This window comes from Hyla sarda, chromosome 1 (genome assembly GCF_029499605.1).
Source record: "Hyla sarda isolate aHylSar1 chromosome 1, aHylSar1.hap1, whole genome shotgun sequence".
Taxonomy (NCBI): domain Eukaryota; kingdom Metazoa; phylum Chordata; class Amphibia; order Anura; family Hylidae; genus Hyla; species Hyla sarda.
In genome coordinates this window covers 557,171,490-557,199,378 of record NC_079189.1, presented here as the reverse complement: position 1 = coordinate 557,199,378, position 27,889 = coordinate 557,171,490, and the positions used below count along the sequence as shown (strand labels likewise).

The following is a 27,889-nucleotide window of genomic DNA, read 5'->3' as shown; positions in this document are numbered from 1 at the left end:
GTGGACTCTGACCCCCACTCCAATGTGGACGGTGTTTGGCAAAAAACGTCCTTTTTTGTCTGTCTTGTACTATACTGTTTGTTATGTTTATCTTGGTTAGTTTTTTTTGATGGCTCTGGCAAAACTCTGATTAACGGTCAAAGAAGTGTGTTTTGCCTAGTATTGACAGGCGCACGCTGGCTGGGAGGTGCGGCCTGTCCCAAAGTTTCATTAATCCTGCTACTGAAACCTGTAAAAATTTATTGTTGGTTAAGATAGTTATTACCATAGCTAGTCTCAATGTGAATGGGCTCAATGCACCCCATAAAAGGGCATATCTATGGAAAGAGGTTAAAACTTTAAAATGTGACGTCATGTGTCTGCAAGAAACGCACTTGATAGCTGCAGATGCGTTCCGCCTGTCTCATCCTTCATTTTCTCACTATTTTCATTCTCCTCATAGTACGAAATCCAGAGGGGTCTCTGTTGCAATCAAAAACACAGTGGCTTTCACCCTGAAAGAGGAGGTCTCATACACGCAAGGCAGGTATATCATTTTGCGTTGTGTTATTAATGCCGCACCGCTGACTATAGTAGCTTTATATGCTCCCAACTCAGGCCAGTTGAGATTTCTTAAGTGGCTGCTGAAAAAAGTACGTAAATCGCCTTGGGGATCGTTAATCCTCTGTGGCGATTTCAATACCATCTCTGAATTAACCCTAGACACTACCTCCACCACTCACTTCCCCTCTACCACTCTGGCTTCTCTTCTCCATGAAGAAGAGTTGTATGATATATGGCGTGCACAGCACAATACAGAGAAAGATTACACTTTTTTATCCACAGTCCACAACTCATACTCACGAATAGACATGTTCCTAATAGATAGGTCTCTCCTCCCCACCACTCTGATGACCACAATAGAGCAAATTAAGTGGTCCGATCACGCAGCGACAACCCTCCAACTCACTGACTCCATCTCTTCGCCACAGTCATACACATGGAGAAGTAATCCGTTTTTATGGTTGCATCCAAAATATGCGGCATACCTACAGAGGGACATAGAGGACTATTTTGTGCACAAGAGCAACTCCGTTTCCAACCCTATTGTGATCTGGACCTGTCATAAGGCAGTTATAAGGGGTCACTGCATGAAGTACGGCTCTATATTAAAGAAACAAAGAGATAAACAAATCAATGAGGTGTCAGAACGCCTTAGGGTAGCAGAACAAAACAATAAGAATAATACAACGACAGCCTAGCTTCTGAAATAGCTTCCCTTCGGGGAGACTTGCAAGCTCTCTTATTACATAATTATGAAAAGTCCTATAGAAAATTAAAAGCAACTTACTACTCACAAAATGATAAGGCTGGAAAAATATTGGCGCGTAGATTAAAGAAAAGACACGCTAAGGCCCGAATACCTCATCTGATACACCCTATCACTCAAACTAAATTATATACTCCTAATGATATAGCTTCCGGTTTCCTCTCTTTTTATTCCGCCTTATATAATTTAAAAGATTCCGCCCCCTCACCTCCAGATAATTTGTCTATTACGACGGAATTCTTTTCCTCTTTGTGTCTTCCAAAGTTAACTCATGCCCAACTAGCTACATTAAACTCAGATTTCACAAGAGGAAATTACTAAAACAATAAAATCCCTACCCTCAGAAAAAGCCCCAGGACCAGATGGATTTATCAGCTCCTACTATGAGAAATTTCAAAACCTTTTAACCCCACATTTAACAAATTTTTGTAATTCAGCTATGAAACTAGGGAAGTTGCCTGAGGAGAACCTGCAGGCCACAATCACAGCCCTTCCTAAGCCGGGGAAAAACCCCAGATCGACCACAAAACTTTCACCCAATTTCCCTATAAGGCGCTAGCTTCTAGAATCTCTGTGATATTGCCATCCCTGGTCTCATCAGACCAGTCCGGTTTTGTGGCAGGATGTCAAGCATCAGACAACACCAGGCGGATGCTGAACATCTTTGCTCATTTGGAGCGGGAGGGGTCTCCAGCTGTGGTGTTGGCGCTTGATGCTGAGAAGGCGTTTGACCGCCTACGGTGGTCATATGCCTTCTCGGCCCTCTCGCATATGGGGTTTGCGGGGCCGATACTGTTGGCGCTGGAATCTCTGTATTCTTGCCCAACGGCCAAAGTGTTGGCTAACGGCTCTTTATCTAAGGCCTTCCCTATAACAAATGGATCCTGACAGGGATGCCCATTGTCCCCGCTTATATACATCCTGTCCATGGAGCCGCTGACGCAGGCCATACGACTGAGTCCTAGGGTCACAGGGGTGTTAATAGGACGTAAAGAACATGTCATCTCGATGTATGCGGACGACATAATCTTATCTCTCACTGTTCCTGTGGTTTCTGTCCCAGCGGCTATGGACATCATGTCTAAATTTGGCACCATTTCGTATTATCTCCTCAATGGCACCAAGACCCAGGCCCTTCCCATTAATTTACACCCTTCTGTACAACAATCATTAAAGAACTTATATACATTTGACTGGCATAGCACCTCAATTAGCTACCTAGGCATACGACTAGCTTATCCACATAAGGCTTTATACTCGGAAAATTATATCCCCCTCTTAAAGACAATTAAAGACGACACAGTTAAACTCGGCCAAATGGAAGCATCCTGGGTAGGTAGGGTGGCTGCCTTTAAAATGTTCATCCTTCCTAAATTTCTTTATGCCTTTCGCACTCTTCCAATATCTCTTCCTCCTACTTTTTTCTCCCGTGCACAAAGCATCCTTTCTTCTTATGTCTGGGCTGGTAAAAAAACGAGGTTGGCAGCACATATACTTACCAAACTGTCGGGAGGTTTGGGTTCTCCTGATTTAAGACATTATTATGTAGCTGCTCTGGTTTTGGCGCTGCGGCATTGGTGGCGGAACTCAACTGACCTTCCGTGGGTAGAAATTGAGAGTCAGGGAATAGCCCCTTTTAAAATTCAAGATGTCCTGCTTTTGCCATATTGGAACTTACCAGTTCCAACATCAACAAACCCGTTAGTGCAGGCTTCTTTGACAGCCTGGAACAAATATATTTCCCGTTCCCCTACCACACGTAAACTTAATAGAAATGATATGCCTATTTCCCTGGTACAGAGTTGTATATCAAATATAGATTTGACCCCCTGGGTTATTAAAGGGATCACGCTAGTGGGCCACCTGTACGATTTCTCCACGCTCAGGCAGTTTAGTCAGCTAAAACAGACGTACCATATAGATCAACAAGATTTTTTTTAAATATTTACAAGTAAGGCACTTCTTGCAGAGTTTAAACCATGCACAAACCACTCTGGATGGTACGGCATTGCAAATGATGGCATCCCCTCTAAAAGGCCTAAAACCATACTATTATAGACTGTTGCAAGCTGATGTATTCTTAAAGTCATATCCTCTTAGACTCTGGGAGAGAGAACTGGGTATTGATTGTGGGGTGGAAGAGTGGCAAAAAGCTTTCAAAAATATACATTGGGCATTTCAATGCTCCACCCATATTGAATCAGCTTTTAAGACTATCTTGAGATGGTATTATTCGCCGGATAGGTTAAGCAAAATGTACCCTGGAGTGACGGGTGATTGTTGGAGAGGGTGAAGATCTAGAGGAACACTCTTGCATATATTATGGTCTTGTCCATTACTACAACCATACTGGCAGATATGTAAACAATTAGTTCGAGGTCTACTGGGGAGGCATACACCTTGGACTCCTTATGGGGTTCAATTATTTTTACAAATAGACAAGATTCCTAGGGACACTTGAGACCTTTACTGTATTATTTGTATCTTGGCAAAAATAGCTATAGTGAGCAATTGGAAAACGGCGACTATTCCCACACTAGAGAATTTGATTAATAAAGTTCAAATGACATACTCCTTTGAAAAAATTATAGCTCAAGGGGCTGGAAGAACTCAAGCCTTCAATGATCGGTGGAATGCGTGGATACACTCACCACTTTGCAGAGATATTTAAATTCAGTGATATGTTCTATATGCCAGAATGTTCTACTGTATAACCCATTCACTGCAATCCTTGCATCTCTTATAGAAAATACTGCGTAGCAAATATTTTTGAACGGTTAAATTGTTGGTAATGCACACTTACGAATGTCCTATTAGTTACCATCAGAGTTATGACCGACAAGTTTAAGATCCACCTTTAGAATGAGATATTGAGATTGCCTGAACCCATGGTTTATTCCTGTTGTTTTGTTAATGGATTGCAGCAAGCTGGAGCATATACTGATGTGATGAGGAAGTGTGTAATAATCGCACATGTTAAATAATATGTCAATCCTATGTTTTATTGTTGTATATTTGAAAACCTTAATAAAAAAAACTATTAAAAAAAATAAAAAAGAACACCTAATAGACAAACAACAGGAGAGAACACATAAGGGAAGTCTAAGTGATTTGCCATGAACTGCATCCCCTTTCTCCAAAAGGGTTCCACACAAGGACAACTCCACATTGCATGCAGAAGAGAGCCCACATCTGCACTGCATCGGAAACATGAATCTGAAAAGGACACCTCAATACGAAACAACTTAACCAGAGTGTAGTATAAACGGAGGAGGAGTCTTACATCGCACTAACCACCGTAGGATAATAAGTCCTAGTAACTTCCCTCCATTGATCTTCCGTCAATTCAGGGACCTTACATAAGCTAACTCAAACGGATCAGGTCCCACCGATTGTAGCAAAGCATAGGACTGGGCGGTATACCGGTTCATACCGAATACCGATTTTTTTTCCCCTCACGATATGAATTTTGCCCATCCCGCAATACCGGTTGGGCCCCTCCCCCCTAGAATGAGTGAATTATCCGCCGCAGCGTGCTGTCCCCACATCGGGGAACTAATTATATTTGACCCACGAGCGCTATTCTACTTACCCCCCCTGAATTATCAGCGCAGATAATCTGTTCCCACATCATGTCACCCGCGTGCGTTCCTCTGCTCATCCTCATATGATTTGCAGGCCGCTGGCGCTAGAAATCCGTACTACAAATAACGCTGCAAAAATAAACAAACTTTAACTTACCTTCCGACGTGGTCCCTCCTCATGGTCCCTCTGCTGCGGTCCTGGGGATGGGAACGTCACAGAGCCGTTAGCCTATCACCGGCCGCAGCGATGTCCCGCCTCGGCCGCTGATAGGCTGAGCCCACTGTCATGTAAGGAGCATAGATGACAGCGCGCTCAGCCTATCACCGGCCGCAGCGATGTCCCGCCCCTGCCGACGATAGCCTGGCTCTGTGACTTTCTCGTCCCAAGGAAACTGCAAGAGGACCACAGTGCAGGACAGTGAAGACGGTAGCAGAGAAACGGGGGAATGTAGGCAGGTTATTTAAAGTTTATTTTGTCTATTTTTGCAGCCTGGGAAACGTTATTTGTAGTACAGATTTCTAGTGCCTGCGGCCCACAACTCATAGGAGGATGAGCACGCGGGTGACATGATGTGGGGACAGAGGGGGGGACAGCGCAGCTGATAATTAATTGTGAGGGGGGGTGTTGGGAGAGAAGCGGCGCCCAGGTCACGTGGGGGAGAATACCGTTAAATACCGTGAAACCGCCATCACTTAAAAAAATACCGTGATACATGTTTTTGCTCATACCGCCCAGCCCTAGCCAGTGTCAGTGGCTCAATGAGGTCGGCGGTACCCATAAGCAGCTCCACATCAGAAAAGGCCAGGGTCACATCAAGAGAGCCAAATTGCGCCATTACCACATGTCTCAACTGGAAGTACCCAAACTGGGCACTCTGAGGGAGATTGAAGCGGTTACACATCCTGAAATGAGGGGAAGGAGAAAAACTCCCCACACAAATGCATGGCGAACCTGACTCCATGATCGGTTCAGAAACAGCCAGCCTCCAACCCCTGTAGGTGCTCAAAATGAGGATTCCCCCACAGAGGTGCCCTAGGGGACATTGCCGGCTGTGGGAAGTGCCCGGAAACCCCCGACCACACCTCAGCCACTGTTCTAATAGGGATAAACAATATGGATGAACGCGTGTATCTATAGAGGAAATTTTTCAATGTTTCATACGAACCCATGAGAGTTCCCGGTAAAGTAGTAGAAACATTCGCCATGTCCAAGTCGATCCACCAGGCAGCATACACCAACTGAGATGCTAGGCAGTAATTGTGCATATTAGGGGCAGCCAGACCTCCTCGCTGTTTAGACGCCTGTAGCAGTACCTGACACAAGCGCAGAGGCTTGTCTTGCCAATAGAAGGACCTCAGAACTCCACTCAGCTTCTTAATTTTTTTTTAGGGGGAATCACCAGAGAAAGATGAAAGAGATACAGGAACTTAGGTAAATAAATCATTTAAAAAATATTAATCCTGTCAGCCAGGGAAAGGGTTAAGGAAGACCAGGCCTGCAATTTATCAGTCACAGACAGCAGCACCGGTGCCAAATTCAAGTGCACAAATTCCTTCACACAATGAGAAACCTCCACTCCCAAATATCTGAAGTGAGTTACAGGTTCTAGCCCATGGGGAAGAGACAGTACAGGTTCCATCATCATAGATAGAGCCATCAAGGAAGATTTCCCCTAATTAACCCTGAGGCCAAATAAGGAACTAAAGTCTGTTAAGAGGGAGAATAGAGCCCCCAGGGAACCCCGAACATCCGACAAATAAACCAGTAAGTCATCCGCATACATGGACATCTTTTCCTCCAAGGAACCCCTACGGACCCTATGAATGCTAGTAGATGCTCGGATGGCTGCAGCCAGAGGCTCCACCGCCAGAGAAAATAAAAAGGGAGACAGAGGACAGCCCTGCCTTGTTCCCCTACCCAACCGAAAGGACTTAGAGACCTCTAAATTAATTTGCATTCGGCCCTAGGACTGTCATGCAACAAACACACCCATGCCCCAGAATCGAAGGCCAAACCCAAGGACTCCCAACACACCGCTCAAATACAGCCATTCCACTGAATCAAAGGCCTTATAGATGTCTAAACTAACCACATACCCCACAGAGGCCTCCCCGTCCGCTGCAGCTATGTTAGGTGTAATCGTTGGACATTAATCACAGTAGCCCTCCCCGGCATAAAGCCCATCTGGTTAGGATGGATGACAGCGGCTATAACTTGACGTAACTGATTAGCCAACACTTTCGCCAGCAGTTTCATATCTACGTTAAGGAGGAAAATAGGCCTATGGGAATCCGGCAATGTCGGATCTTTGCATGGTTTGGGGAGAACCACAATCAGGGCCTCCCTCATGGAGTCAGTGAGTGTCCCAGTTTCCAAAACTACATTAAAAAGATTTTGTAAAATAGGGATCAGCCCCTCCTCATTCATCCTGTACCTGTCCCCAATCATATCATCCGGGGTCTTTCCCAGCTGTAAGGAAGCAATAGCTACAGAGACTACCTCATCTGAAAAGGGGGCATCTAAAGCAGACGCTTGAGCCGCAGTCAAGGGGGTAAGGGGCAAACTCCTCAAGAAAGATACCAAGCCGGCAGGAACAGTTGATAAATTAGAGGTATAAAGGTCACTATAGAAATCCCTAAACACATAATTAACAGCTACATGATCAGTCTCAAGTGCCCCATTGGCCCCTCTAATACAGGGGATGGCAGCCACAGGCCTACTCTCTCTAGCCAGATACGCCAACAGCCTACCATTCTTATCCCCATATTCAAATAACGCTGCCTCTCCATCCACCATTCTTTTCTGAGCCCTCTCCTTCTGTAGGATTGTGAGAGTTCTCTGGGCAATCAACCATTTACGTTCGACCTCCAGGGTCATGGCCCTTACCACCTTCGCTTCCAATGCCCCTCAACCTGAAATGCCCTCTCTCTAGCTGAATACTTCCACCTCTGGCCAGCCACCCCTGCCCTAAATGCTCCCCGAACATGAGTTTTATAAGAATCCCAATTTATCAGGGTGAGACCTATTATGTTCCCAGAAACAATTATGAGCTTCAAGCAGGGAAGCTGTCACCACGTCCTCCTGCAGCCAGCCGGGATGCAGCCGCCAGACCTTGGAGGAGGGGTGAGGGCCTAGGCCTAGTGTAATTATAAGTGCTGAGTGGTCAGAGATCCCCCTAGTGGTGTACAAGGTGTCGCTTACCAGAGGTAGCAGATCAGATGAAGCAAATGCCAAATCTTTTCTGGAGAATGATTTATGTACTGCCGAGTAATAAAAGAACAGAGGGTCAGACGGGTGCTTCCAGTGTCAAACCTCAGTAAGGGACAGTGCTGTACTCCAGTTCCTAAGACCAGGAGAGCCAGAATCTGCTGCGCCAGTGCGATCGACACTTGGATCTGGGACCGCATTGAAGTCACCTATAAGGAGAACAGGCAGAGAGCGAAATGTTAACAATTTAGATGTAATACAGTCCAAGACCTCAACATGGAATGGAGGGGGGACATACACAGACACCAATAGAAAACTAAATGTATGCAGGGAGCACTGGATAACCACACATCTTCCAAAATGATCACAAACCACTTGGTCAATGACCAAGGGAAGGGATTTAGTTACCAAAATAGAGACACCCCTTGCAGATGAAGAATAAGTGCAATAGTTACCCCTCGCTATCTATGCCCACTTAAAGGCAAGAATTTTCTGACCGGTTAAATGGGTTTCCTGCAAACAAATCAGGTGAGGGGACTGTTTCTTGACAAAGTCCAGACACAGAGCATGTTTAAACTTAGAATTGAGACCCCTAACATTCCAACTCAATATTCTAAGGGATCCCATTCCTGATATTTGGAAAGACAATCGGCAGAATGCACATCAAGTCGAAGCGCCCACCAACCGTACTTAAACAACAGAGTGCATAGACCATCAAACCTGGGCCAAACCACTTCCTGGGAAACTCCAGGAATGAACAGCAAGCATACCACAGACAAAGCACAGGACTAAACAAACAGTTGAACAAACACAAAAACAAATGCAGTACAGAACGAATGCATCTCCAACAAACCCTGTCTAAAATTATACTTGTGTAGACCTGGACCCTGAAACACTAAAATCACGGAGGTAGCAAGAGTCCTAGTGACCCAAACAATCCCACACCCTCCCCCTAACCCAATCCCAACTAACTCATTAACTCGGGCCAACTCCTTGGGAACACCTAAAGTGAGCAAGAAGTTAAAGTCCAGAGCAGAGATCTAGAATCAGGACCTAGGGGGAGGCAAGCCTAGCCCCTAACACTAACTAGCTAAACATTAAAGCATATAAGAGTCCAACAGCAGCAGGCAATCAGGAACTCAGTCCGGAGGAGCCACATCCGGAGCCTCAGGAACCGCATCCACCCACTGCAGGGCCTCTGACAGGAAAGTGAAGAATCTGGTATTAGTCCCATCCACCACCCTAAGGCAAGCTGGAAACAGCATGGCATAGCGGTATCCCTTGGTACACAGTCGAACTTCAGTGAACTGTTTACGTTTACGTTTTTTGTTTACGTAACTCCACAGAAAAATCGAGATAGAAGACTGTCATTGAAGCGCACTTCGCCTTTGATTTGGACAGCTCCGAGGATAGCGTCTATCTGTCCCAATAATGGAGAAGCTTGCCAAATAATGGTCTAGGAGGGGCCCCCAGGGGGTGGGCAGCAAGGCCGGAGCCCAATGAGCCCTCTCCACTGTAAAGTAAGGTGAGAAGGTGTCAGGTGGCAATATTTCTTTCAGCCATTTCTTCAGGAAAGCCACAGGATCCGAACCTTCCGCTTTTTTAGGGAGGCCCACCAGATGGATATTATTGCGCCGGAGCCTATATTCAAGATCATCAGCCCTATCCAGCACAGTCTTAATTTACCATTACATGGAGGACAACTGCGTTGTAATAGGTTGTAGAGTATTTTCGATAGTGGAGACCCGGCGTTCCACCTCTCCAGCACGTTCACAGAGGTTTTGAGTCTCATGATGAAGTATCACATAGTGCAGCCAACAACTGAGTAAATTTCTGATCCATGGAATCCGCCGGATAAGAGGAATGAAGACGAGAATCACACCTCTCAGACCCAGAAGAGCCGAGGAACATAGGGGGGGGAAGAAACAAGAGACAATCCAACCGTAGCCTCGACGGGCCGGGCAAATTGGCTGAGAGCTTTAGCGGCCTGCGTCGAGAACTTAGAGGTCAATGGGGTAGGCGCACAGGAGTCACGTCTAGGTTGATGAGGAGGGGGTTAATGAGGAGCCTGGAGCAAGGATGTCACAGCTTCCTTCATAGCCACAATCTAACAGCAGCACCCGAGTACTCACAGAGGAGCGGGGGGGGGGGGGGGGGAGCTGAACTCTACAGTGGGAGGCTAGAGACCAGGGCACAGGTAGCTCAGTGGAAATTCAATGTAGTGGTGGAGACCTCACTTCACCCTCTGTACTGATAATGTCCAGCACTGCAGTAGAGTCCACAGGGAGCCCAAGGGTTAATGTATGCGCAAACCACTCCTTCGTAGTCACAGAAGACTTCAGCCCCACTCCAGCACTTTCCGGGTGCGGGAGTTCCCAGGGCCTCCAGAAGCCCCACCCACGAAGGCCTTTACAATGGCAGACAGCTCTCGCAGTCTTCCCCACACAGGAGACTGCAATTTTACTTTATGTCCGCCCTTCCAGTAGATCCCCGCCTGCCGCTGCTATCACCTCCAGTGTCTGTAGCCTGGCAACATTTCCCAGCCAACTGCTCTGGCAGTCCTCCTTCCTCCCTCGGCGCCTCACAACTCCAGCACCGCGCTGGGCTTCCCTTCACCTCCGGCACCTGAAAGCAGCACCAGAGGACTCAGTAGTGTCTCCGCTACTCCATCAGAGCCCCCAGGTGAGTCAGGACCCAGACACGATGATGCTAACAGGGTTATAAGAGCTGGGTCAGTGGTAGCACAGACGCGTGAGACCACTCAGCTCTCCATGCAGGCCAAGCCCACCACACTGTACTTCTGAACTTCTTCTAGGACTTCCCTAGCTTCAGCGTCATTTTCCTCAATTTGATTGGAATTCTGGAGAAGTTTCTCATTGGGGAATTTATTGTCAAGGTCACTGTCTGGAGCCCTTTCTTCCTAAGCCAATTTCTTCACCACTCATTAAGTCGAGCATAATTTCCCCTTATCGTGACTATGCTGATGTATTCTGTGAAAAACAAGCTAGAGACTCTTCCACCACATATCCCTTACAATTGTCCCATTGATCTTCAACCAGGTACTACACCTCCTCGGGGAAGAAATTATCCATTGTCTGTTCCAGAGACACAAGCTATGGAAAAAATATATTCAAGAAAACCTACAAAAGGGTTTTATCCGGAAATCCTTCTTCTTTGTTGAAAAAAAGGATGGTTCTCTTCGTCCTTGTATTGACTATCGGGGACTTAATAATAATAATAATTTTGAGTACCCAGTGATGCAATTTGTTCTCTGTAATGCCCCAGTGGTCTTCCAAGAATTTGTTAATGACATCTTCTGTGATTTATTGTATACCTGCATGGTGATCTATCTGGACGATATACTGGTCTTATCTTCCAAGTCCTGCAGCGTCTATGGAAGAATCGTCTATTTGCCAAGCTGAGGAAATGTCTCTGAGAGAACGAGCCTTCCTTTTTTGGGTTACATAGTCTCCCATCTAGGTGTTCGGATGGATCCTGCTAAGCTTTCTGTTGTTTTGGATTGGCCACGTCCTTCTGGTCTTTGGGCTATTCAATGTTTTTTGGGGTTTGCCAACTTCTACCCTCAGTTCCTTCCTCATTTTTCTTCCCTAGTTGCCCCAATTGTAGCCCTTACCAAAAATAATAATAACAGCAAAAATTGGTCTCCCGAGGCTGAAGAGGCTTTTTCTCAGTTTAAGTCTGCCTTCGCTACTGCACCTCTTTTCTCACGACATGATCCTGGAAAACCATTCTGTTTGGAGATAGGTGCATCATGTGTAGGAACTGGCACAATTCTTACCCAAAAGTCCTCTAAAGGAAAAAAAACATTACTTGCGGTTATTTTTCCAAGACCATTTCTGCTGCGGAGAGAAACTATTCTATTGGTGACCGGGAACTCCTCGCCATTAACTTGCCTTGGAAGAATGGTGTAATCCTTTAGAGGGCTCTACACATCCTATCAGCATTTTTACTGATCACAAATTTGCACAATCCCTGAATCCCCGTCAAGCAAGATGGTCGCTCTTCTTCTCCCGATTCAACTTCATCATTCATTTTCGTCCTGCAGAAAAAAATCCTCTTTCTCGTTCCTCTGATATTGTTGTACAGAATATCACTCCTCGTCATATCATTCCTCCTGAGTGCCTTATTACTGTGGCTCCAGCTTCTCTTCAAGTCCCACCTGGAAAGACATTCCAACCTCCTCGTCTCAGACGTTGTGTCTTCTGTTGGGGACACTCCTCGTTGGCAGGTCACTCTGGGATCAAGAAATCTTTTCAGTCAACCTCTCAACACTATTGGTGGCCGCATCTCAAACAAGATGTCACAGATTTTGTCAGTTCTTGTACCACTTGTGATTGTGACAAGACTCCCCAGTTGAGACCTGTTGGGCTCTTACAGCCCTTGCCTATTCCGGATGCCGATTGGACTCATATAGCAATGGATTTAATCACTGATCTTCCTCTTACGGTAACAATACCGTCATCTGGGTGGTTGTTTATCGGTTTTCCAAGATGGCACATTTTATCCCTTTGCCCGTACTTCCTTCAGCTGCTCAGTTGGCCAAACATTGTCTCCTACAAATTTTTCATCTTCATGGTCTTCCTTCCCACATTGTCTCAGATCGTGTGGGGTGCCTTTTGTTCTCTTGAAAAAAATTAATCTGGACTTTTCTTCCACTTACCACCCTCAATCCAATGGGCAAGTGGAGAGAGTTAATCAGGTCCTGGAAGGCTACCTGCGACATTTTATTTCTGCCCAGAAGGATAATTGGGTTGATCTTCTGCCTAGGGCTGAATTTTCTTACAATCATAGAGACTCTGAGTCCACAAAGACTTCTCCCTTTTTTGTCATCTACAGTCTTCATCCTCGTCCACCTCTTCCTCTACCAGATTCCTCTGGAGTGCCGGCTGTAGATACCCTAATCAGAAATTTTGTGTCCATCTGGCAGGAGACTCGACGCTTGTTGCTATCCGCTTCCTCCCAAATGAAGTCTCAAGCGGACAAAAGAAGAAAACCTCCTCCATCTTTTTCTCCTGGTGACAAGGTGTGTGGCTCTCCTCTAAGTATATACACTTTAAAATTCCCAGTTACAAGTTGGGTCCTCATTACCTGGGTCCATCCCCGTAGCTACGCAAGTGTGGGGTACGTGCGCTGGCAGGCTGTGCTCCAGCTTGTGTGTATAGCAGAATGGAGACACACTGGACTTGATGTTCTGGCCGCACTACAGGCTCAGGTCCAGAAGTGGCTGACACCCCGCAGGCTAGAAGCAGGTATGGTTGTCTGTGACAATGGCAGAAACCTACTCGCCGCCCTCCATGCTGGCGGTCTCACCCACGTGCCCTGCCTGGCACATGTCCTCAACCTTGTGGTACAGAAGTTCCTGCACACATATCCAAGGTTGAGTGATATGGTGCAAAGGGTACGGATGCTCCCCAAAAGCCGCCGTGTTCCTGTCCAAACTGCAGTGGAACAACAGCCTGCACCTTCACAGGCTGATTGTGGACAACGTGATGCGGTGGAACTCCACCCTCCACATGCTGGAGAGGTTGTGGGATCAGCGACAGGTGGTGAGGGAGTACTTGCTTGAACAAGGCACTCCTAGGATATCACACCAACTCCCCTACATCACTAATGCAAAGTGGGGGCAGATACAGCAGGTCTGCCACATTTTGGCCCCATTCAAGAAGGCGACCAATATGGTCAGCAGGGAACATGTCAGCCTCAATGATGTGCTCCCCATAGTGTTCCTGCTGAACAGGGCACTAGATCGCCTGCTCGAGGCTGGGAAGAGTGCCTTGGTGGAGCAAGAGGAGGCAACACTGCTCCACCAAGACCAGGCTCAGGACAAGGATGAGGAAGACTCTGTTGACATCCAGGAGTCTGGGCCTGGTCAGTATGGAAAGCCAGTGTTGGGGGCACTGTTAGTCCGGGGGTGGGGCAGCTCTCACCGGGAGCAGCAGCGACAGCAGCAGGAGGAGGACCAAGGGGTTATGGTCCTGGGCAGTCATGAAGAGTCATAGTGGGCTGTCCTCTTCCCCATGGCTGCCCACATGCTGCAATGCCTCAGGAGGGACCCCCGGATGATTAACATTAAGGAGAGGGATGAGTATTGGTTGGCCACCCGCTGCAAGGGGAAACTGGAGCAGTTCATCCCAGCCAGCCGGAAGCAGGATCAGATGCATGAACTGCAGTCCTGTCTCATCAGCCAGTTGGAGCAGGCAACTCCCCAGCCTCCAGTTCTCTCCGCCCATCACACCCAGCAGGTAGCTGGACCCAGCAGCATCAGCCGAGCAGGTGACCTTATGGGTGAGATGAGTCTGTTCTACCAGCCTGCGCAACCCAGTAGCAGCAGCAGTCACCACCAGCGGCAGGCCCACATGGTGGTAGACTACATGGTGTCCGTTGGTGCTTCCGACAGCATGAGCACCGACGACCCCATGGAGTACTGGGTTGCCAGGCTGGACACCTGCCAGGGAACCAGCTCGCTCAGTATGTGCTAGAGTTACTGTCCATCCCCCCCCTCCAGTGTACTGTCTGAGCGGACATTCAGTGCGGCAGGTGGGGTGGTCACAGACAAGGGGACCGCTGTCATCCATAGACTTTGGTAGACCCCTTCCCATAGACTTTGGTAGAGGGGTCGGGCTTGACGTCACGAGGGGGCCGGGCGTGACGTCACGCCCGGCGGCCGCGAACACGGAAGCCTACACACAGCGATTGGAGTAATGAACTTCCGGCTGCTGCGTGCGGAGCTCCGAAAGGCAGGGCAGCGCACAACCCCTTCAAGGAAATAGCAATACTACCACAAACTGTACCCTGAGTTTAGCAACAGCTGGAGGCACTCTGTTTGGGAATCACTAGCGTAGAATACCTGTTATGATTCGGCAGGCTGGAGGTGGATCCTCTGTGTCAGAGAGGGATTGGCGTGGACCGTACCGGTGGACCGGTTCTAAGTTGCTACTGGTATTCACCAGAGCCCGCCGCAAAGCGGGATGGTCTTGCTGCGGCGGTAGCAACCATGTCATATCCACCGGTAACGGCTCAACCTCTCTGAGTGCTGAGACAGGCGCAGTACAGAAGGACAAGGTAAGAGCAAGGTCGGACGTAGCAGAAGGTCAGGGCAGGCAGCAAGGGTCGTAGTCAGAGGCAACAGCAGAAGGTCTGGAACACAGGCTTGGGACATACACAAAACGCTTTCACTGACACAAGGCAACAAGATCCGGCAATGCAGGGAAGGGGAAGTGAGGTTATAAAGGCGTGGAGCAGGTGGGAGTTAATTACACTGATTGGGCCAGGCACCAATTAGTGGTGCACTGGCCCTTCAAATCTTAGAGAGCTGGCGCGCGCGCGCCCTAGAGAGCGGTGCCGTGCGCGCCAGGACGTGACAGCCGGGGACCGGGACAGGTGAGCAGATTGGGATGCGATCCGCGAGCGGGCGCGTCCCGCTATGCGAATCGCATCCCCGTCGGCAGTGTCAGTGCAGCGCTCCCGGTCAGCGGGTCTGACCAGGGCGCTGCAGAGAGGAGAACGCTGCGAGTGCTCCGGGGAGGAGCAGGGACCCGGAGTGCTCGGCGTAACAGTACCCCCCCCCCCTTAGGTCTCCCCCTCTTTTTGTCTGCTTTCCCCTTCATACGAGACAAGACCATTGGGAGCGACTCTTGAGTTTCCTTCCGGAAGAAAGAGAAGTCCTGGGTAACTTCATCAACGGCAGGCAATCCAGAAGAAGTGGGAATGGGGAGGGGGGGGGCAGAGGGTGAAGCTTGCCACGGAGCAGAGTGTTACCAGGAAGGGGGCTATGAGGAGGCAAAATCTCAGCTTGCTTTTTGCCGAAAATATCCTGGTAAGCCTTGGGAGGGGCCGGTATGGGTGGAACCTCAGGAGTTAGACAAGTGGGAGCAGATGTGAGGCATCGTTTGTGACAAGAGGGACCCCAATTTTTGATCTCCCCGGTGGTCCAGTCAAGGGTGGGAGAATGACGTTGGAGCCATGGCAGACCGAGGAGGACTTCAGAGGTGCAGTTGGGCAGAACAAAAATTTCAATTTTTTCGTGATGCAGTCCAATGCTCATAAGCAGGGGTTCTGTGCAGTAACGCACAGTGCAGTCCAATTTTTCTCCGTTGACAGAAGAAATGTAGAGCGGCTTGACGAGACGGGTTACTGGGATGCTGAACCTATTAACAAAAGAGGCCAAAATAAAATTTCCTGCAGAACCAGAGTCCAAGAAGGCCACAGCTGAGAAGGAGGAGTTGGCAGAAGGAGAAATCCGCACAGTACAGTGAGACGTGGAGAAGCAGAATTCACACCAAGGGACGCCACTCCCATGTGAACAGGGTGCGTGCGTGCATTTCCCAGACACGGAGGACGAATAGGGCAGTCCACTAGGAAATGTTAGGTACTAGCGCAGTACAGGCATAAGTTTTTATCTCTGCGACAAGACCTCTCTTCATGGGTCAGGCGAGACCGATCCACTTGCATAGCCTCCTCGGCGGGAGGCACAGGCGTAGATTGCAAAGGATACTGGGAGAGAGGTGCCCAGAGATCAAGGTCCTTTTCCTGGCGGAGCTCCTGGTGTCTTTCAGAAAAACGCTTGTCGATGTGGGTGGCCAAAAGGATAAGTTCAGACGGGATAGCTAGAATTTCTCGTGCGGCCAGTACAGCTTTGATGTTGCTGGATAAGCCTTTCTTGAAGGTCGCGCAGAAGGCCTCATTGTTCCAGGCTAGCTCTGAGGCGAGGGTACGAAACTGGATGGCGTATTCACCTACGGAAGAAGTTCCTTGGACTAGGTTCAGCAAAGCAGTCTCAGCAGAGGAGGCCCGGGCTGGCTCCTCGAAGACACTACGGACTTCAGCGAAGAAGGACTGGACAGTGGCTGTGGCAGGATCATTGCGGTCCCAGAGCGGTGTGGCCCAAGACAAGGCCTTTCCAGACAGAAGACTAACTACGAAAGCCACCTTAGACCGTTCTGTAGAAAATTGGTCCGACAACATCTCCAAATGTAGGGAACATTGAGACAGGAAACCACGGCAGAGTTTAAAGTCCCCATCAAATTTGTCCGGCAAGGACAAGCGGAGGCTAGGAGCGGGCACTCGCTGCGGAGGAGGTGCAGGAGCTGGCGGAGGAGATGGTTGCTGTAGCTGTGGCAGAAGTTGCTGTAGCATGGCGGTCAACTGCGACAGCTGCTGTCCTTGTTGGGCGATCTGTTGGGATTGCTGGGCGACCACCGTGGATAGGTCAGCAAGACTTGGCAGCGGCACCTCAGCGGGATCCATGGCCGGATCTACTGTTATGATTCGGCAGGCTGGAGGTGGATCCTCTGTGTCAGAGAGGGATTGGCATGGACCGTACCGGTGGACCGGTTCTAAGTTGCTACTGGTATTCACCAGAGCCCGCCGCAAAGCGGGATGGTCTCGCTGCGGCGGTAGCAACCAGGTCGTATCCACCGGTAACGGCTCAACCTCTCTGACTGCTGAGACAGGCGCGGTACAGAAGGACAAGGCAAGAGCAAGGTCGGACGTAGCAGAAGGTCAGGGCAGGCAGCAAGGGTCGTAGTCAGGGGCAACAGCAGAAGGTCTGGAACACAGGCTTGGGACATACACAAAACGCTTTCACTGGCACAAGGCAACAAGATCCTGCAATGCAGGGAAGGGGAAGTGAGGTTATAAAGGCGTGGAGCAGGTGGGAGTTAATTACACTGATTGGGCCAGGCACCAATTAGTGGTGCACTGGCCCTTTAAATCTCAGAGAGCTGGCGCGTGCGCCCCCTAGAGAGCGGAGCCGCACGCACCAGGAAATGACAGCCGGGGACCAGGACAGGTGAGCAGATTGGGATGCGATCCGCGAGCGGGCGCGTTCCGCTATGCGAATCGCATCCCCGCCGGCAGTGTCAGTGCAGCGCTCCCGGTCGGCGGGTCTGACCGGGGCGCTGCAGAGAGGAGAATGCCGCGAGCGCTCTGGGGAGGAGCAGAAACCCGGAGCGCTGGGCGTAACAATACCCCTATGTCCACCCCTATGCAATTCCTATTTTAGTCCTCAAATGCGCATGGCATCTCTCACTTCCGAGCCCTGTGGTATTTCAAGGAAACAGTTTATGGTCACATATGGGGTATTTCCGTACTCGGGAGAAATTGATTTACAAATTTTAGGGGGCTTTTTCTCCTTTTACCCCTTATGAAAAGGAAAAGTTGGGGTCTACATGAGCCGGTTATTGAAAAAAAAAAAACAATTACACTAACATGCTGGTGTTGCCCCATACTTTTTATTTTTACAAGAGGTAAAAGGGAAAAAAGACCCCCAAAATTTGTAACACAATTTCTCCTGAGTATGGAAATACCCCATATGTGGACGTAAAATACTCTGCGGACGCACAAAAAGGCTCAGGAGTGAGAGTGCACTATGTACATTTGAGACCTAAATTGGTGATTTGCACAGGGGTGGCTGATTTTACAGTGGTTCTGACATAAACGCAAAACAATAAATACCCACATGTGACCCCATTTTGGAAACTACACCCTCACAGAACGTAACAAGGTGTATAATGAGCCTTAACACCCCACAGGTGTTTTTTTTTTATTAAAATGCTGGTGTTACCCTAAATTTTTCATTTTCACAAGGGAAATTAGGAAAAAAGCCACCCCCAAAATTTGTAACCCCATTTCTTCTGAGTAAGAACATACCCCATATGTGGATGTAAAGTGCTCTGCGGGCGAACTACAATGCTCAGAAGCAGGGGCGTTGCTAGGTCTCCAAAAGATCCGGGGCACGGGCCATAGGCGTGGCTGAGGGTGGAGCCACAAAAAGGAGGGGCCAAGGGGCGGGCCACTTAATGTCACATGACTATAAAAAAATGTTGTTCCTTGCATTGGTGTTTGAGGTGGGGGTTAGTCTTATTGGCTCGCAGCTGATGTTACTTCAGGACAGGGAACACAAGTGCAAATGAGGAGCGTTATAGCCATAGCACGGATTATTAGGTGAGACCACTCTATGTTCTAAGCTGAGGTGGGGTTCAGGTGACAGCAGCAGTAGCAGGGGGTTCAAGTTTTTAACAGGTTCCCTACTTGGAGTGAAGTGATGGATGCTTGTGCTGTAGAGCACTGAGGAAAATTACTTCAACTATAATAATCAAATATACCAATTTTTACCATTTAAAACTACAGCTCCCAGTATGACCTTAAGTATGTGGTAAGGTTATGCTGGGAGTTGTTTCATAACTGCAGAACTATTGCTCTCATGGGACAGTCAGGCAGCATGCACAATGATATCAGTGACTACAGGTGACATCTTCTCTATAGTTTTCCCTTATGTAATTCAGATGTACATACCACCAAGTCCAGCTAAATGTTCTCTCTGCAGAACTTGACGCCCAGATGGCTCCTCACTGTCAGCGCATTCTGATCCTTTATATGAAAACAATAATTATTATAATACTGCCAATCACTGTATCCTTTGAATATAATACTGGCACATACCCTCTGAATATAATTCTGGCACACTGTACACACTCTGAAAATACTAGAACACACTGTACCCTCTGAATATAAAACCGCCACTCACCGTACCCTCTGAATATATTACTACTACATACTGTACCCTCTGAATATAAAACCGCCACACACCGTACCCTCTGAATATATTACTACCACACACTGTGCCCTCTGAATATAAAACTACCACATACTGCACTCTCAGTATTATAGTCAGAGAGTGCAGTATGTGGTAGTATTATATTCAACCACCTACTGCGCTCTATGAATATAATACTGCTACATACTGCACTTTCTGAATATAATACTACCACATATTGCACTCTCTGAATATAACCTTGCCGTGCATCCTCTAAATACAATACCGTAATGTATTGTGGCCCATAAAAACCAAACTAGCATTCCAGAGGTATAGTGTATATATAAAGAATTTCTGGGGTAAACACTCTGCCCCCCCCCCCCCACACACACATAATAATAATGCCCTCTGTCCTGTGCCCCTAACATATAATGCCACCTGTGCTGTGCCCCTCACATATAATGCCCCCTGTCCTGTTCCTCAGGGCGCATTATATGTGAGGGGCACAGGACATGGGGCATTTTATGTGAAGGGCACAGGACAGGGGGCATTATATGTGAGGGGCACATGACAGGGGGCAGTACATATATGAGTGGCACATGTCAGGAGGCCTTATATGTGAGGGGAAAATGCCAGGGGGCATTATAGGTGAAGAGCAAATGTCAGGGGGACATTATATGTGAGGGGCACATGACAAGGGGCCATTATATGTGAGGGGCAGATGACAGGGCGGTATTATATGTGAGGGGTACATGACAGGGGGCATTATAAGTGAGGGGCAAATGTCAAGGGGGCATTATATGTAGGGGGCACATGACACGGGAGCCACCCTGTCATGTGCCCCCCACATATAATGCCCCCTTGACATTTGTCCCTCACTTAAAATGGCCCTTGTCATGTGCCCCTCACATATAATGGCTCCCTGACAACTGCCCCTGACTTACACATAAAAGGGCACATTATAAGTCAGGGGCACATAACAGGGGGTCATTATATGTGGCAGGCACATAACCCCTAACATATAATACCCCCCTGTCATCTGTCCCTCATATATAATGGCCCTTTGTCATGTGCCACATCATATATAAGGGCCCCCGACATTTGCCCCCAGGGGCGGTTGCATGGGGGCAGATACACATAAAAGGGCCCTTATATATGATGTGGCACATGACAAAGGGCCATTATATGTGAGGGGCAGATGACAGGGGGTATTATATGTTAGGGGTCATGTGCCTGCCACATATAGTGACCCCCTGTTATGTGCCCCTGCCTTATAATTTGCCCCCCCCCCCCCTTTTAATAATTCCCCTGTACCATATAGCACTCCAGCTCTGTCTGGCTCTGCAGCTTTCCCCTCCGCAGCGTCACCCTTATCACACGCTGTTCCATTCTTGCAGAGTGTGAGCTGCGGGAACGTGATCTCCAGGAGCCGACATGATGATGAGACGTCATCGCGCCTGAAGTGGATGGTATCCCCGCGGCGCTCACTTTGCAAAAATGGAACGGCGTGCGAGAAGGGTGAGGGATTGGTGGAGCGGGAGCTGTCCCACTCCACTATAGTGCGGGGGGGGGGGGGGAGGGGCTTGGGGGGAATTTTCAGGCTCATCCACCACTGCTTCTGTCCCTGATAACAGACGTGCCTGCGCACTGTGGCATGCACGTCTGTTACCAGCAGCCCCCGGTCTGTTAAAGGGCCTGCCCTACGGTACTGTAATCAATAAAGCAGGTGTCCCACCGGCGCGCTGCCACTGGCAAACAGCAGCCTGATTGCGCGGCTACTGTTTGCCAGCACAGACACAGCAGGGAGTTCATACATTCGGGGCACCAGCGGTTCACATTCTAGGCAGGTGCCCCGAAAGTTTTAACGTAGTAACGCCCCTGCTCAGAAGAGAAGGAGCACCATTGGTTTTTGAAGAGAAAAATTGTCCGGAATTGAAGGCCACGTGCGTTTACAAAGCCCCCATGATGCCAGAACAATGGACCCCCCCCCCACATGTGACCCTATTTTGGAAACTACACCCCTCACTGAATATAATAAGGGATGCAGTGAGCATTTACGCCCCACAGGTGTCTGACAGATTTTTGGAACAGTGGTTCGTGAAAATGAAAAATTTAATTTTTCATTTGCACAGCCCACTGTTCCAAAGATCTGTCAAACACCAGTGGGGTGTAAATGCTCACTGCCCCCCTTATTAAATTCTGTGAGGGGTGTAGTTTCCAAAATGAGGTCACATGTGGGTTGGGTCCACTGTTCTGGCACCACGGTGGGCTTTGTAAATGCACAAGGCCCCCGACTTCTATTCCAACCAAATTCTCTCTCCAAAAGCTCAATGGCACTCCTTCTCTTCTGAGCATTGTAGTGCACCAGCAGAGCACTTGACGTCCACACATGGGGTATTTCCATACTCAGAAGAAATGGAGTTACAAATGTTGTGGGGCATTTTCTCCTATTACCCCTTGTAAAAATGTAACATTTGGGAAAAAAAACTGCATTTTAGTGAAAAAAAAAAATTCATTTACACATCCAACTTTAACTAAAAGTCGTCAAACACCTGTGGGGTGTTAAGGCTCACTGTACCCCTTGTTACATTCCCTGAGGGTATAGTTTCCAAAATAGTGTGCCATGTGGGGGTTTTCTTGCTGTTCTGGCACCATAAGGGCTTCCTAAATGTGATATGCCCCCCAAAAACCATTTCAGAAAAACTCACTCTCCAAAATCCCATTGTCGCTCCTTCCCTTCTGAGTAGTGTTGAGCGGCATAGGCCATATTCGAATTCGCGAATATTCGCGAATATATGGACGAATATTCGTCATATATTCGCGAATATTCGCATATTCGTTATATTTCCGTTTTATTTTCGCATATGCGAACATTCGCGTATGCGAAAATTATCATGTGAAAATTAGCATATACAAAATTTACATTTGCGAAAATTCGTATATGCGAAAATTAGCATATGCTAATTTTCGCATATGCGAATTTTTGCATGGCAGTCTCACACAGTAGTATTACAGCCTTCTTTACACCACACAAGCTGGAAGCAGAGAGGGGTGATCACTGTGATGTGTACTGTGAAGAAAAAAAAAAAAAAAAAAAAAAAAAAAAAACGAATATTCGTAATTACGAATATATAGCGCTATATTCGCGAAATTCGCGAATTCGCGAATATGCGATATTCGCGAATAATATTCGAATTGCGAATATTCGCGAGCAACACTACTTCTGAGCCCTCTAGTGCATCCACAGAGCGCTTGACATACACATATGAGGTATTTCTTTACTTGAGAGAAATTATGTTACACATTTTAGGGCAATTTCTCTCCTTTTACCCCTTGTAAAAATTCTAAAACCGGATCTACAAAAACATGCGTGTGTAAAAATGAAGATTTTGAATTTTCTCCTTCACTTTGCTGCTATACCTGTGAAACACTTAAAGGGTTAACACACTTACTGAATGTCATTTTGAATACTTGGGTGCAGGGGTGCAGATTTTATAATGGGGTCATTTGTGGGGTATTTCTAATATGAAGGCCCCCCAAATCCCCTTCAAAACTGAACTGGTCCCTGAAAAATTCAGATTTAGAAAATTTTGTGAAAAATTGGAAAATTGCGGCTGAACTTTGAAGCCCTCTGATGTCTTCCAAAAGTAAAAACATGTCAACTTTATGATGCAGTCATAAAGTAGACATATTGTGTATGTGAATCAATATATACATTTATTTGGGATGTCCATTTTCCTTATAAGCAAAGTAAAAAAAAAAAATGCTAAATGTTCAAATTTTTCATAAAATTTTGGAATTTTTCACCAAGAAATGATGCAAGTATCGACGAAATTTTACCACTAACATAAAGTAGAATATGTCATGAGAAAAAAATCTCGAAATCAGAATGAAAAGTAAAAGCATCAGAGAGTTATTAATGCTTAAAGTGACAGTGACCAGATTTACAAAAAAGGTCTGCTTCCTTAAGGTGAAAATGAGCTACGTCCTTAAGGGGTTAACACTATCGGCATATAAAGAGATTGATCTAACATGCATGTGAAGTGTAATAAAATACACTTGTAATGTGAAAATACTTACACTGATCAAGAGTTTTTCCTTCTTAGTAAATTTGCTGCCCACCATACTTGCTCACTAACAGGAAACTTTGCATAGAGTAGTTGTGGAAGTAGATCACGCCGATATTGCGCATGCGAATGTGCATGCAAATTTTATGATGACTTTTCGCATGGAAAAAAAGGGCGCAAATATTGCAAATATGCGATTTTCGCGAATATAGGATGAATATTCACCCATATAATTGCAAAATATTGCAAATTCGAATATGGCCTATGCCGCTCATCACTAACTGTTATCACTAATACTTAGACAGTGAAGAACTGGTATATAACAATACATGGATTTGTGGTGTGGTAGAGGGTGTGATGCAACGGGTAGATGGAATTATCCTAGGGGTAGATGGCATTAACCCCTTGTATTTGTGACACCAGGGCGTGGTTTATCCTCAAAACCACCCGAAGGTATACTACTAGGTCCGGGGCTAGGCACGGGGACAATAATGACTCTGATGCCAAGTTACGGATAACGGTATCTTTACTGGGGGTAGACAGATGGTAAAGTCTATACAGTTCAGCCAGGGCCCAAGGAGGTGACCAGTGACTCAGAGACCTTAAGGGCTTGCTGGGACTTGTAGATATGGTCAATTTAATGCAGGCCACATTGGCTTCATAAATGGTGACTCTGACTGACTTGACTGATGACTGACAATACTGAGACTGTGGTTACTTGTAGCTGCAGACTGGATTCGAGGCCTCCTATGACTCTGGACACTCTCTAGGACTCGACTTGACCTCAGCAAAGACTTGTAAAGAAAGAGAGAGAGCTAACTCCACCTAGGGCTTATATGGGGGAGACTAGCAGGGAGCCCATAGGTCACCCCTGGGATCACCTGGTCACTGGTACCTCCTGGGTAACAATCACATGTCAAGTCACATGGTGAACAGTCTTAAAGTGACAACGCTTTCTGAACACATTACATGGTATAATACATTAGAAACATATTTACATGGGGGACAGATGCAAGGGGCCCAGGGGGACACTGTCGGGAGTCTGCCTGATAGGGCAGCATGGGTACGGGGTAACACCTCCCATACTGGGCCACCGCAGTGGTGTTTGGGAAATTGTTCTTTGTTTTTGTTTGTTTGTTTTTTGGAAATTCAACACATTTTTTTTTTTTTGTAATACATATTATGGTAATATAAAGGGTGCCAATAAAAAGTACAACTTGTCCCACAAAATACGCCTTCATCTTACTCTATAAATGAGAATAAAAACATTATGGTTTTATTGTTTTCCCCCTAAATGTTCTGGTGTCTGGAAAAGCCCGATGTATGGACTGTACGCAGCTGTTTTACTGGTGTGACCGCCATCAGATCATGATCTGGGATTTTTGGCACTCTGAATCATTATGTGGGAGAGGGCGTTCTACAGTCACTGACTAATATGGGAAATTCCTACTTCCATTACAACAAAATTGTTAATGATGTAGAAGTTGCTCATTTTCTCTGTATCCGAAGTTTTCATATGGTGACATATGGTGTTGAGATCTATATCACTCACAAGCTGATATTCTTATCTTACCTCGGAATCACAGAATCACCAATATTTATGAAAGGTTAATCTAGTTTTATAGGAATGTTTCATAAAAATGATTTATTTCTTTCAGTGACTCAGGAACTGCCGCTCCTCTCACGGGGTAAGTCAAATATTTGGACATCTGCAATTCACCCATACTACGTGCAAAGGCCTCTCATTTTTTCGTTGTCAGGCTGAGTTCACACATGGTATGCTAGTCAGGGATTTGTTACAGAACCGACAAAATGAAAAAAATATATTTAATGCTTTACTGTGTTTGGGCTAAAAATACTGAACAGGCTGCAGCCTCCTATTGATTTTAATGGGATTCTGTTGCAATGTTTTTACTGCAGAATTTCAGCGGTGGATGTTCCACCGCAGAAATTCAGGATTCCTGACTCTGACAAATAAACATAACATGTTCATTCTTTTGGTGGGATCACACCAAACTGCATTGCCTTCAAAGAAAACGGTGTACCTCTGGGTGGTTCTAGCACCAGAAGATAGCAGATGCTCCCAGGTTCATGTACCTAGAATCATAAATGGCATATTTAAGGTTGGGGGGTACTGTTACCAATGTAGCATTTCCACATTTTGGCCCTGGACTAATACATTCTTTGAAATATGCAGTTTTTTGGAAGCCATCCACTTTTAAAGCAGACTTGTCAGTTTGTATATTGAGTACAACATGGAGAAGAAGAAAAAATTTTGGAGTGGAGTAGTTTTACAAACTAAAAATCATTTCAGTGCTGGATGTTGGTCTCATTTCATTTTACTGAAAGGAGGGAAAAAAAACTATGAATTAGTCAGCCAGCAAATATTCTCTATGTACACTATCTGTGATGGGGAGAGAACTTTACCTGTAATGGGGGAGAGAACATTACCTGTGATGGGGGAGAGAACATTGTCTGTGATGGGGGAGAGAACATTATCTGTGATGGGGAGAGAACATTATCTGTGTTGAGGGACAGATTATCTGTGATGTGGAGAACATTATGTGTGATGGAGTAGAACATTATCTGTGATGGGGAGAACATTATTTGTGATGGGGAGAACATTGTCTGTAATGGGGGAGAACATTTTCTGTGATGGAGGGGAGAACATTATCTGTGATGGGGGAGAGAACATTATCTGTGATGGGAAGAGAGAACATTATCTGTGATGGAGGAGAACATTATCTGAGATGGAGGAGAACATTATCTGTGATGGGGAGAGAACATTAACTGTGATGTGGGATAGAACATTATCTGTAATGGGAAGAGAGAACATTATCTGTGATGGAGGAGAACATTATCTGAGATAGAGGAGAACATTATCTGTGATGGGGAGATAACATTATCTGTGATGGAGAAGAACATTATCTGTGATAGAGGAGAACATTATCTGTGAAGGAGGAGAACATTATCTGTGATAGAGGAGAACATTATCTCTGAAGGAGGAGAACATTATCTGTGATGTAGAGAACATTGTCTGTTATGGGGGAGAACATTATCTGTGATGGAGGAGAACATTATCTGTGATGGAGGAGAACATTATCTGTGCAGGGCAAGAGAACATTATCTGTGATAGAGGAGAGAAGAGTATCAGTGATAAGGGAGAGAAAATTATCTGTGATAGGGGAGAGAACATTATCAGTGATGGGAGAGAGAACATTATCTGTGATGGGGGAGAACATTATCTGTGATGGAGGAGAGAACATGATCTGTAATGTGGAAGAACATTATCTGCCATGGGGGAAAACATTATCTGTCATAGGGGAGAACATTATGTGTGAACATTATCTGTGATGGGGAGAACATTGGCTGTGATGAGGAATAATATTATCTGTGATGGAGGAGAACATTATCTGTGATGGGGGAGAGAAGATTATCTCTAATGGGGGAGAACATTATCAGTGATGAGGGAGAGAACATTATCTGTGATGGGGAGAACATTATCTGTGATTGGGGTGAGAAAACTATCTGTGATAGGGTAGAAAACATTATCTGTGATGGAGGAGAACATTATCTATGATAGAGGAGAACATTATCTGTGATGGGGAGAGAACATTATCTGTGATGGAGGAGAACATTATCTGTGATAGGGGAGAACATTATGTGTGAACATTATCTGTGATGGGGAGAACATTGGCTGTGATGGGGAATAACATTATTTGTGATGGAGGAGAACATTATCAGTGATGGGGGAGAGAATATTATCTGTTATGTGGAAAACATTATCTGTGATAGGAAAGAACATTATCTGTGATAGTGGACCACATTATCTGTAATGGGAGAGAGAACATTATCTATAATGTGGAAGAACATTATCTACCATGGGGAAAACATTATGTGTGAACATTATCTGTGGTGGGGAGAGATGGGGAATAACAATATCTGTGATGAGGAGAACATTATCAGTGATGGGGGAGAGACTATTATCTCTAATGGAGGAGAACATTATCAGTGATGAGTGAGAGAACATTATCTGTGATGGGGAGAACATTATCTGTGATGTGGAGAGAATATTATCTCTAATTTTTTTTTTTTTTTTTTTTTTTTAGACCATCCCATCTCTAGTTTTGAGTAATAAATAATCTGCTACTGTGGACAACAAGC

The 27,889-nt window shown here is 46.5% G+C and overlaps 1 long non-coding RNA gene across 1 annotated transcript; it reads left to right on the top strand.

Annotated features, from left to right (window-relative positions):
* Positions 1-454: 454 nt before the first annotated feature.
* LOC130311566 (uncharacterized) lies at positions 455-27,889 on the top strand. The gene is made up of 3 exons (XR_008859900.1): positions 455-526; positions 25,384-25,413; positions 27,835-27,889. It is a non-coding gene; the product is annotated as an uncharacterized LOC130311566 (long non-coding RNA).